The sequence below is a fragment of the Lissotriton helveticus genome, chromosome 1_1 (assembly GCF_964261635.1).
Source record: "Lissotriton helveticus chromosome 1_1, aLisHel1.1, whole genome shotgun sequence".
Taxonomy (NCBI): domain Eukaryota; kingdom Metazoa; phylum Chordata; class Amphibia; order Caudata; family Salamandridae; genus Lissotriton; species Lissotriton helveticus.
The window spans coordinates 1,538,987,852-1,538,999,441 of NC_136057.1; the positions used below are offsets into that span (position 1 = coordinate 1,538,987,852).

General features: G+C 44.0%; 1 long non-coding RNA gene across 1 annotated transcript; it reads left to right on the forward strand.

Moving 5' to 3' along the window:
* The first annotated feature begins 4,264 nt into the window (after positions 1–4,264).
* Positions 4,265–5,365, forward strand: LOC144773496 (uncharacterized). Its single transcript, XR_013599991.1, has 4 exons — positions 4,265–4,395; positions 4,489–4,588; positions 4,806–4,887; positions 4,978–5,365. It is a non-coding gene; the product is annotated as an uncharacterized LOC144773496 (long non-coding RNA).
* Positions 5,366–11,590: the final 6,225 nt, after the last annotated feature.

Genomic DNA, 11,590 nt, shown 5'->3' on the forward strand with positions numbered 1-11,590 from the left:
ACAACGATGCATTTTGAAATAAAACATGAAGCTAAATGACAGATTTATATTTTGTTTAGTTACATGTGATTTCAGATAAATATGTGAAAACAAATTACATGAATTTTTCGCATCCCTAATCCATAGCCCTTATGGTTCGAGATATATAATTCTCAAACGTCAAAGTTTTACCTTAGCTCTATATCTCAGTTTAGGTAGTTGCTAGCCCAATTCCAGCACCGGTATATTGTACATTGAACACTGGCTATTAGTCCTGTACAGAACTAAACTGGTCTCCCCCTCATGTCTTGTGTTAGATGCTATCTACAAGAAGCCCCATTAACTAGACACAGAAACTTTGTGATTTGGTCCATTGGCACCACAACCTTTTCCTTTGGATATTACAGTGTGATAGTGCGGTGCATTCAAACATCATTTGAGTATCTTAACAATTTTCTAGGTTCCCCTGCACATGCAACAGCCAAAAGCGTATTCACATTGATAGATCATTTAACAGTGGATGCAGCATAGGCAACAGCAGTCAAGCTTGTGTCACACAAACAGTTGTCACAGCACAGACAACACTGCAAGATTCTCTCGCTCCCACACACCCACAGAATCGTGCATGCAGTATGAAAGCACATCTGCCTCGCACATGGTGCCATGAGCAGCATGAGCATTGCGGACATCCCTCAAGAAAGACTCTCTGTATTCTTTTGATGTGTTTTTTTGCAGAAATGTCACTCAGGACTTTAAGATCTGATTCTTTGAAGCACAACAATAACAGAACAAATATGGGAATATCCCATTGGCTATGACCCACGAGATGAACATCCAAGTGATTATAATGAGCAGGCCAGATGAGTTGTGGCATAGTGAGGAAGAACTCAAGGCATGCTAATATAGATATATTTATATGGTATACAGAAATGTTTTAATTGAAGGGGTCTGACCATGCAGTGGCCATGATGAAATCCCACAATAGGATTTTAAGTCATGATAAGATATTAAGAGGAATATTTACAGACCATGTGTGCCACCCGGAATGCCACTTTTTTGTGACCTTCTGATGGCGCACAGGGCTTACCCATACCTACAAGGCCATGTAATGGTCTTGTGAAAATGGAGTAATACAAGGCATCACAAGTCCCTGCCTTGTCTTACCTGCGTAAAAGCGGCGTTAAATGGGTGGTACTGAGGGTGTTCCCACTCAACACCCTTGGAATCTTATGCAGACCCATATTTACATCATAGGATAAACCTGGAGCAGTGGCAAAACCTTGTGCCTCCCTAGAGTAGGTGTAATGAGGCGAAATGTCTACATTTGTTCCTCTTTCCATGTGTGCTGCATTCTGCAGCACACATAGAAAGTGGAAAACGCCTCTCATGATTGTTTTTGTGCCGGACGGTGTCCCTTTCTGCACAAAAACAATCAGGCCGACAACAAATCCACCCTTGCACCATGGTGCAAGATTGCCTGCATTAGTGCAGGGCTGCAAAATGTGCACCGTAAGAGAGGAAGGTGTATTGTAGGCAACATACACTGGAATTTTATAAAAACAAATTCGAAAACTGGTTTGCAATTGGTAATTTGATTTATTAACCAATGCTCTGTGATTGCCGATTGACAAAATTAAATCACATATATTCATAAATAGTAAGGCCCCAAGGGGGAGGAAAGGGAGGGAATTGGTGCTCAGGGAAGTGTTAGATTGAGAAAAAAGTGACACAGTATCAAAGAAGGTAACCAATGTAATACCAAATTGCAGACATAGGTCAAAACAAATATAATACAAAAGCCAAAATACAAGGCAAAATTCAAAAATTGTTCATGGGAGAAGAATTCGACGGTCACATCTAATTATTAGATAAATCGGGGGTGTGCCGGAATTTCAACAAAAGGGAAACAAGTCGACTTTTCGACCCCTATCAGTAGGCCAATTGAAGTCCTTTCACGGGGTCTTCATCAGGACGTCACAAAGGGAGAAGGGTAGGATGGGGCAATTCTGTGTAAGAAATTTGAGGGAAAATGTGTTTTAGTGTATACCAAGCAAATGACAAGAAAAAGACGAAATTTAGGTCCAAAAATTATTTAACATGGAGTACGGCCCAGCCGCGCTCTGTACATGGAAAAACGCGCCACGCTGACTGTCGTGGTCAATCTGATAAAGTGGAAACCTCAAAAAGAGGAGAACAAATAATCAATAGAGTTCTAATAAATCAAAGAATGAAAACTGGTTTTAAAACCAATTGCATACTACAAATGTTGACACTGCTGTTACCAAATTCTACTCAAGGCTTTACCAAACATAAATGCCAGTAGAAATCGCATCTTGATTGGTCATGGGGGTGTATAAAACCGACATCAGACTACAAAGGATTTCAAAATGTACCTTTAGGTCGATATTACTCTAACCGTCTGGGGTCCAAAGGATTTAAAACAGTGCGGCAGAGACAAATTCAGAGACAAATTCTGGTTGTAAAGTTATTCTCCTATGGTAAACAAAGTGGAGAGAAATTGTTTACCAAACAGTGCGTGTGGTGCTCACGTAGGGAATACTGCGCTACATGCTACCGATTACTTACATGGAATGGAGCAAGACCCGCAGTCTACTTAAAACGTTTAGGCAGCCTCAATTGCAGACGTACGCCGGATGAGAGGTTCATAGTCCACCTCAGGGCGGGAATTAGTTCTTGCGCCTGTCCGTCTGTTTTTGTTTTAGGCTGGAAAGAGGGAGGAGGAGAATCGGTTGGTTGTTCGAGGTGCGGGGCTTACTGTAAATCACCAGCACCTAAAACTACTTACGGAAGAAGACAAAGCGGGCAGCCAGCGTCTGTGCAATTCCTAACGCGAACTCCGCCGTAACAACAACGCGGAGTTTGGGGGCGGGGCCAACTAATGTGCCGGAGTGATGAAGAGGGAAAAGTGACTCCCGGTTAGAAAGCAGACTCCGCAAAACCACATGGTTAAAATTGTAATTGACTCTCGTGAGTTTCGAATCAGTGATGGTTTTACAACGACTATTTTTGGAAAAATAATAATAATAAATTTCAAAACTAACATTGGTGCAACTCTCACGCAGGAGGTTGAAAACAAATTTACGGACATTACAAGTTGCTATTTCATAATGGCATCAGTGAAACTATAACTTTCGTTTACACACCCAGTATGAATTATAGATTGTTCATTATTCTTGTAAATAGATGGTTTTTAAAAAAGACAACTACATTTAGAGAATTAGTAACATTGGTGCAACTCTCACGGAGGAGGTTGAAGACCAAGCCACAAGGCATTACAAAATATTAGAAACCTTTATACACCATCATAGACCGTACGAGTCTTGATATTACTACCATCATCAGTTCATTACAGGGAACTCGTGCACTTCTCCAACATGAGAGTGTAACGAGTGTGTTGGATCATTAATACACAGTTGATTTTAACCCAGTGTTGCCAATTGAGCAATGCTGCTGTCCTGCTCATTTAGACCATTCTTAATGGAGTCCAGAAGGGACATCCATTTGGACTCACGTGTATTCAGTATTAGGGGGAGATTGCCACCTCTTCTGCCCAGAGAGACCTTTTCAATGACAAACCATCGTAGGTCTGTGACAGAGTGTCCTGCTTGCAGCCAGTGGTCTACCAAAGGCGCCCCTGCCACTTTGCATCTTAATCTGCTAGAGTGGGACGAAATCCTGGATTTTATTTTCTGTTGGGTTTGTCCCACGTATACCTGGCTACATGGGCACCGGATGATATAAATGACCCCAGTAGAATTACAATTTGTGTAATGTTTTAAGTTGTAGGTTCTGCCACTGTGGGTAAATGTTTTAGTCTGGATAGTCGTCTCACAGGCAGTGCAAGCCCCACACCGGTAATGGCCAATTACTGGGGGGAGGTTCCAAAGGGATGTCAGAGTGGGTTGGCTTTCTGACTCTAAGTAGGAATGGACCACCATGTCCCTTATGTTTTTGGCTCTCTTAAACGAGTGGAGGGGCAATTCAGTTTGTTTGATGACATCCGCGACCAAGGGCCAGTTTTGATTAATGATTTTTTTGATGTCATTACTGCGTGTCGAAAAGGTTGTGACACTCCGGCACATTAGTTGGCCCCGCCCCCAAACTCCGCGTTGTTGTTACGGCGGAATTCGCGTTAGGAATTGCGCAGACGCTGGCTGCCCGCTTTGTCTTCTTCCGTAAGTAGTTTTAGGTGCTGGTGATTTACAGTAAGCCTCGCACCTCGAACAACCAACCGATTCTCCTCCTCCCTCTTTCCAGCCTAAAACAAAAACAGACGGACAGGCGCAAGAACTAATTCCCGCCCTGAGGTGGACTATGAACCTCTCATCCGGCGTACGTCTGCAATTGAGGCTGCCTAAACGTTTTAAGTAGACTGCGGGTCTTGCTCCATTCCATGTAAGTAATCGGTAGCATGTAGCGCAGTATTCCCTACGTGAGCACCACACGCACTGTTTGGTAAACAATTTCTCTCCACTTTGTTTACCATAGGAGAATAACTTTACAACCAGAATTTGTCTCTGAATTTGTCTCTGCCGCACTGTTTTAAATCCTTTGGACCCCAGACGGTTCGAGTAATATCGACCTAAAGGTACATTTTGAAATCCTTTGTAGTCTGATGTCGGTTTTATACACCCCCATGACCAATCAAGATGCGATTTCTACTGGCATTTATGTTTGGTAAAGCCTTGAGTAGAATTTGGTAACAGCAGTGTCAACATTTGTAGTATGCAATTGGTTTTAAAACCAGTTTTCATTCTTTGATTTATTAGAACTCTATTGATTATTTGTTCTCCTCTTTATTTGAGGTTTCCACTTTATCAGATTGACCACGACAGTCAGCGTGGCGCGTTTTTCCATGTACAGAGCCCGGCTGGGCCGTACTCCATGGTAAATAATTTTTGGACCTAAATTTCGTCTTTTTCTTGTCATTTGCTTGGTATACACTAAAACACATTTTCCCTCAAATTTCTTACACAGAATTGCCCCATCCTACCCTTCTCCCTTTGTGACGTCCTGATGAAGACCCCGTGAAAGGACTTCAATTGGCCTACTGATAGGGGTCGAAACGTCGACTTGTTTCCCTTTTGTTGAAATTCCGGCACACCCCCGATTTATCTAATAATTAGATGTGACCGTCGAATTCTTCTCCCATGAACAATTTTTGAATTTTGCCTTGTATTTTGGCTTTTGTATTATATTTGTTTTGACCTATGTCTGCAATTTGGTATTACATTGGTTACCTTCTTTGATACTGTGTCACTTTTTTTCTCAATCTAACACTTCCCTGAGCACCAATTCCCTCCCTTTCCTCCCCCTTGGGGCCTTACTATTTATGAATTGATGTGATTTAATTTTGTCAATCGGCAATCACAGAGCATTGGTTAATAAATCAAATTACCAATTGCAAACCAGTTTTCGAATTTGTTTTTATAAAATTCCAGTGTATGTTGCCTACAATACACCTTCCTCTCTTACGGGGACCCCCTTATATATGTACCACTTAGCACCCAGGTCCCCGTGACCACATGGGTTTAACCCCCCTTTTGTAACGTCTTCTGAGCAGGTGCTGACCTGCGAGGTTACCTCTCTAATTTAATTTGTTTACACCATGGTGGAATCCGAACTACTTTCTTATACTGAGGAGTATATTAATCAGTTAACTAAGGATCTGTCAACCACTTTCCTATCTACATCTGTCCCTACCATTGACATCACTCTTAACGATAAGATTTCCCATCTGGAAAGACTAGAGAAAAAACTTATTAGAACCTGGCTACATGGGCACCTCTTTACAAGATATTTGCAAGAAAATATAATTCCGGTTGGTCTGCAAATTAAAATCGAACCAGTGATTTTTGTAGACGTACCGAAGTTCAGAGAGGGGTTCAGTTACGTGGCCAACAATTGCTCCCGGCACTGGATGGTGCTGGGAGTGGAGACAGCAGCTGAACAAGTAGTCTCCTTGAGCAAGGAAATTGCCGACTTGAAGGCCGAGATCTTGGGAGACCACACACTCACCAAAGCAAAGGAGGCTGTGGAGAATCTGGAAGCCACGATTAAAGACTTTGACACCACAGCCCAAACGAAAAAACTTGAAAATTAGCACGAGACCTAAGACTATTTGACAAAAAATTAGTGTACCCATATCTACAACCAGATTATTACCAACAGGACACACAGGGACGCTTCACCAATCGTGGCCGCGGGGGGTATAGAGGACGCTGGAATTTTACCACCTTCTCGGACTCCTCGTACAGTTCTGGAAGTGACGGGGAGGCAGGACCCAGCACTCCGTACCTCTATCCACCTTACCCTCCTCAAGACATAGTCTACCAACAGTACCCTCCACAATTTCCACCTCATTTTTTAGACCAAGGTCGGGGCTCATGGCGCCCTCCACGGGGACCTGGCAACAATTTTCCCACAGGCCAGGCAAGAGGGCAACAACAGAACCAGACAGGATGGGACGGTGGCAGAGGCAAGCAGCAGAAACGGGTGACCTTCCGCCCGGAGGTGCACGGGGAGATTTTGACCCGGAGGAACACATACAGATGGTAGATGAACTCACCATACCTGGCGCCATCATACCAAGTAATAACGCATTAAATCCTAGTCCTGTGATTAACATCTCCAAATACAACTTACATGAGAATGAACTCAAGGTCCTGAATCGAGGCCTTTCCTATGTCCTGACTGCTCCGGTTAATAAATTCCTGTTGAAAACAGAATTATACAGCTTTTTCAGGAAGATAAGATTGCGATATTATTTCCGTAATCAAATAACCAGACAACAGAGTTCGGCTACGGGCCTCAGAGTGCCTTCAACCTTTTTTCCACCGACATATACCATGAATAGCAGGATTCTTGCCTTTGAGGAAGTTGTGACCTCCTCAGTAGAACGATCACTACAACGACCAAAATACACCAGACTCAATCTGAGTAAGATGGAGAAAAAGGCTTTGACAGACTTATGTAACAACAAAGAAGTAGTCATCAAGCCTGCGGACAAAGGCGGTGCCATTGTGGTACAGGACCTCTCGGATTATAAGGCAGAAGTATTCAGACAATTGTCGGATGGGATTAGTTACCGCCTCTTACCCAGTGATCCCTCACGAGAATTGGCAAGTACAGTTCTGAGCATTACACAAAAAGGTCTTGACGCAGGTTTCCTGAGCAAACAGGAATTTGATTTTCTTAACCAAAAATTCCCAAGACTAGCGACAATTTATACGTTACCGAAGGTACATAAGAATCTCAACACCCCCCCAGGACGCCCTATTGTGTCCGGGTGCGGATCACTGCTCGAGCCTTTGTGTCAATATGTGGACTTCTTTCTCAAACCCATCGCCCTCAACACCAGGGCCTACCTACGAGACACGACCCAGGTTATCAACATGATGGATGAGAGACCATTCAATTCAGAACATGCACTATTAGTCACCTGCGATATAGTATCGCTTTATACAAGCATCCCCCAACTAGATGCCTTGGAAGTAATGAGAGAAGCCCTTGAAAATAGAACAGCGCCAGTCCAGGTTCCCACAGATTTCATAATTGAGCTACTGAAAATTGCCATGATGCACAATTTCTTTATCTTTCAGGAAGAATTCTATTTGCAGACTAAGGGCGTAGCGATGGGGGCTACCTTTGCTCCCAATCTGGCAATAATATATATGGATCATTTCGAACATCAGCACATCTTCACAGAGACTAATCCCTTCAATACTAATCTGACCCTATGGGTCAGATATATTGATGATATCCTCTGCATCTGGGAAGGAAATGCAGAGCAGCTTAAAGTCTTTCATGATTGGCTTAATTCCCGTAATCAGCATATACAATTCACTATGGAATCTAGCAACAAAAGTATACCTTTCCTGGATATCTCCATCTATGTTGAAGCAGACCACCTACAAACAACGCTGTTCAGGAAGCCTACAGAACGCAATTCCCTACTACAGTATCAGAGCCATCACCCGAGGGGCCTTAAGGATAACCTACCTGTCGGACAATTCCTCCGGATCAGGAGGAATTGTTCCACACGAGCAAACTACCTGAAGGAGTCTGAGGTCCTAACCGAACGCCTTATTACACGAGGATACCCATCCAGGATGGTGAAAAGAGCAAGAAAACGGGCTTGGTATAACCCACGTGAGACCCTACTTAATCCAGATAACTCACCAAGGACTGCCCAAAACCGCATAATTTGTGTCACAACCTTTTCGACACGCAGTAATGACATCAAAAAAATCATTAATCAAAACTGGCCCTTGGTCGCGGATGTCATCAAACAAACTGAATTGCCCCTCCACTCGTTTAAGAGAGCCAAAAACATAAGGGACATGGTGGTCCATTCCTACTTAGAGTCAGAAAGCCAACCCACTCTGACATCCCTTTGGAACCTCCCCCCAGTAATTGGCCATTACCGGTGTGGGGCTTGCACTGCCTGTGAGACGACTATCCAGACTAAAACATTTACCCACAGTGGCAGAACCTACAACTTAAAACATTACACGAATTGTAATTCTACTGGGGTCATTTATATCATCCGGTGCCCATGTAGCCAGGTATACGTGGGACAAACCCAACAGAAAATAAAATCCAGGATTTCGTCCCACTCTAGCAGATTAAGATGCAAAGTGGCAGGGGCGCCTTTGGTAGACCACTGGCTGCAAGCAGGACACTCTGTCACAGACCTACGATGGTTTGTCATTGAAAAGGTCTCTCTGGGCAGAAGAGGTGGCAATCTCCCCCTAATACTGAATACACGTGAGTCCAAATGGATGTCCCTTCTGGACTCCATTAAGAATGGTCTAAATGAGCAGGACAGCAGCATTGCTCAATTGGCAACACTGGGTTAAAATCAACTGTGTATTAATGATCCAACACACTCGTTACACTCTCATGTTGGAGAAGTGCACGAGTTCCCTGTAATGAACTGATGATGGTAGTAATATCAAGACTCGTACGGTCTATGATGGTGTATAAAGGTTTCTAATATTTTGTAATGCCTTGTGGCTTGGTCTTCAACCTCCTCCGTGAGAGTTGCACCAATGTTACTAATTCTCTAAATGTAGTTGTCTTTTTTAAAAACCATCTATTTACAAGAATAATGAACAATCTATAATTCATACTGGGTGTGTAAACGAAAGTTATAGTTTCACTGATGCCATTATGAAATAGCAACTTGTAATGTCCGTAGATTGGTTTTCAACCTCCTGCGTGAGAGGTGCATCAATGTTAGTTTTGAAATTTATTAATATTATTTTTCCAAAAATAGTCGTTGTAAAACCATCACTGATTCGAAACTCACGAGAGTCAATTACAATTTTAACCATGTGGTTTTGCGGAGTCTGCTTTCTAACCGGGAGTCACTTTTCCCTCTTCATCACTCCGGCACATTAGTTGGCCCCGCCCCCAAACTCCGCGTTGTTGTTACGGCGGAGTTCGCGTTAGGAATTGCACAGACGCTGGCTGCCCGCTTTGTCTTCTTCCGTAAGTAGTTTTAGGTGCTGGTGATTTACAGTAAGCCCCGCACCTCGAACAACCAACCGATTCTCCTCCTCCCTCTTTCCAGCCTAAAACAAAAACAGACGGACAGGCGCAAGAACTAATTCCCGCCCTGAGGTGGACTATGAACCTCTCATCCGGCGTACGTCTGCAATTGAGGCTGCCTAAACGTTTTAAGTAGACTGCGGGTCTTGCTCCATTCCATGTAAGTAATCGGTAGCATGTAGCGCAGTATTCCCTACGTGAGCACCACACGCACTGTTTGGTAAACAATTTCTCTCCACTTTGTTTACCATAGGAGAATAACTTTACAACCAGAATTTGTCTCTGAATTTGTCTCTGCCGCACTGTTTTAAATCCTTTGGACCCCAGACGGTTCGAGTAATATCGACCTAAAGGTACATTTTGAAATCCTTTGTAGTCTGATGTCGGTTTTATACACCCCCATGACCAATCAAGATGCGATTTCTACTGGCATTTATGTTTGGTAAAGCCTTGAGTAGAATTTGGTAACAGCAGTGTCAACATTTGTAGTATGCAATTGGTTTTAAAACCAGTTTTCATTCTTTGATTTATTAGAACTCTATTGATTATTTGTTCTCCTCTTTATTTGAGGTTTCCACTTTATCAGATTGACCACGACAGTCAGCGTGGCGCGTTTTTCCATGTACAGAGCCCGGCTCGGCCGTACTCCATGGTAAATAATTTTTGGACCTAAATTTCGTCTTTTTCTTGTCATTTGCTTGGTATACACTAAAACACATTTTCCCTCAAATTTCTTACACAGAATTGCCCCATCCTACCCTTCTCCCTTTGTGACGTCCTGATGAAGACCCCGTGAAAGGACTTCAATTGGCCTACTGATAGGGGTCGAAACGTCGACTTGTTTCCCTTTTGTTGAAATTCCGGCACCCCCCCCGATTTATCTAATAATTAGATGTGACCGTCGAATTCTTCTCCCACGAACAATTTTAGAATTTTGCCTTGTATTTTGGCTTTTGTATTATATTTGTTTTGACCTATGTCTGCAATTTGGTATTACATTGGTTACCTTCTTTGATACTGTGTCACTTTTTTTCTCAATCTAACACTTCCCTGAGCACCAATTCCCTCCCTTTCCTCCCCCTTGGGGCCTTACTATTTATGAATTGATGTGATTTAATTTTGTCAATCGGCAATCACAGAGCATTGGTTAATAAATCAAATTACCAATTGCAAACCAGTTTTCGAATTTGTTTTTATAAAATTCCAGTGTATGTTGCCTACAATACACCTTCCTCTCTTACGGGGACCCCCTTATATATGTACCACTTAGCACCCAGGTCCCCGTGACCACATGGGTTTAACCCCCCTTTTGTAACGCAAAATGTACACCGGCAATGGCTGAAAGGACAGGAATGCACTGTATCTTGTAAATATGGTGCATTCCTGTCCTTTTGAATTGGCATAGGGCAGAGCAACAAAATTACTTGCAGTGCTACCCCATGGCAATTCCTTGTGAATATGTGTAACCGGGTCCCCCATGCGCGCCCCGCTGTAGGGCGCGACCTGACCATATGTGACCCCCCCCTCTTCTCTCCACAGCCCACGCAGCACTCGGAGTGGACCAGCCCGGATACCTACAGCTGCGACGAGGAAGACGTCTGGCCCTTTAACAGGACCGAAGGTGAAACGGAGGAGGAGGAGCCCAGCAGTTGGATAAAAGGAGAAGACTCCCAACACCAGGTGTGTTTATACACCGGAGGAGCGGACAGTGAGGAGAAGAGCGGAGTGGCGGGAAGCAGCGAGGAGGAGCGGAGAAGCGGAGGACGAGAGAGCAGAGAAGAGGAGCGGAGAAGAGGAGGACGAGGTGACGGAAAGACCGAGTGGCGCAACTGCAACCGTTGGCTTAGCGAAACCAGCATCGCGGAGGAAGAGGAGAGGCCGACTCGAGACTGGAGCGGGGAGCCGAACGCTGGGAGCATCCCGGACACCACACTACAGGCGGGAGGACCCGAAGGGAGAGCCGAGGACGAACAGGAAACGCCTGGAGGCCAACCCCATGATCCGCCCAGCCGTACGCCAGGAGGGGTACGGCTCA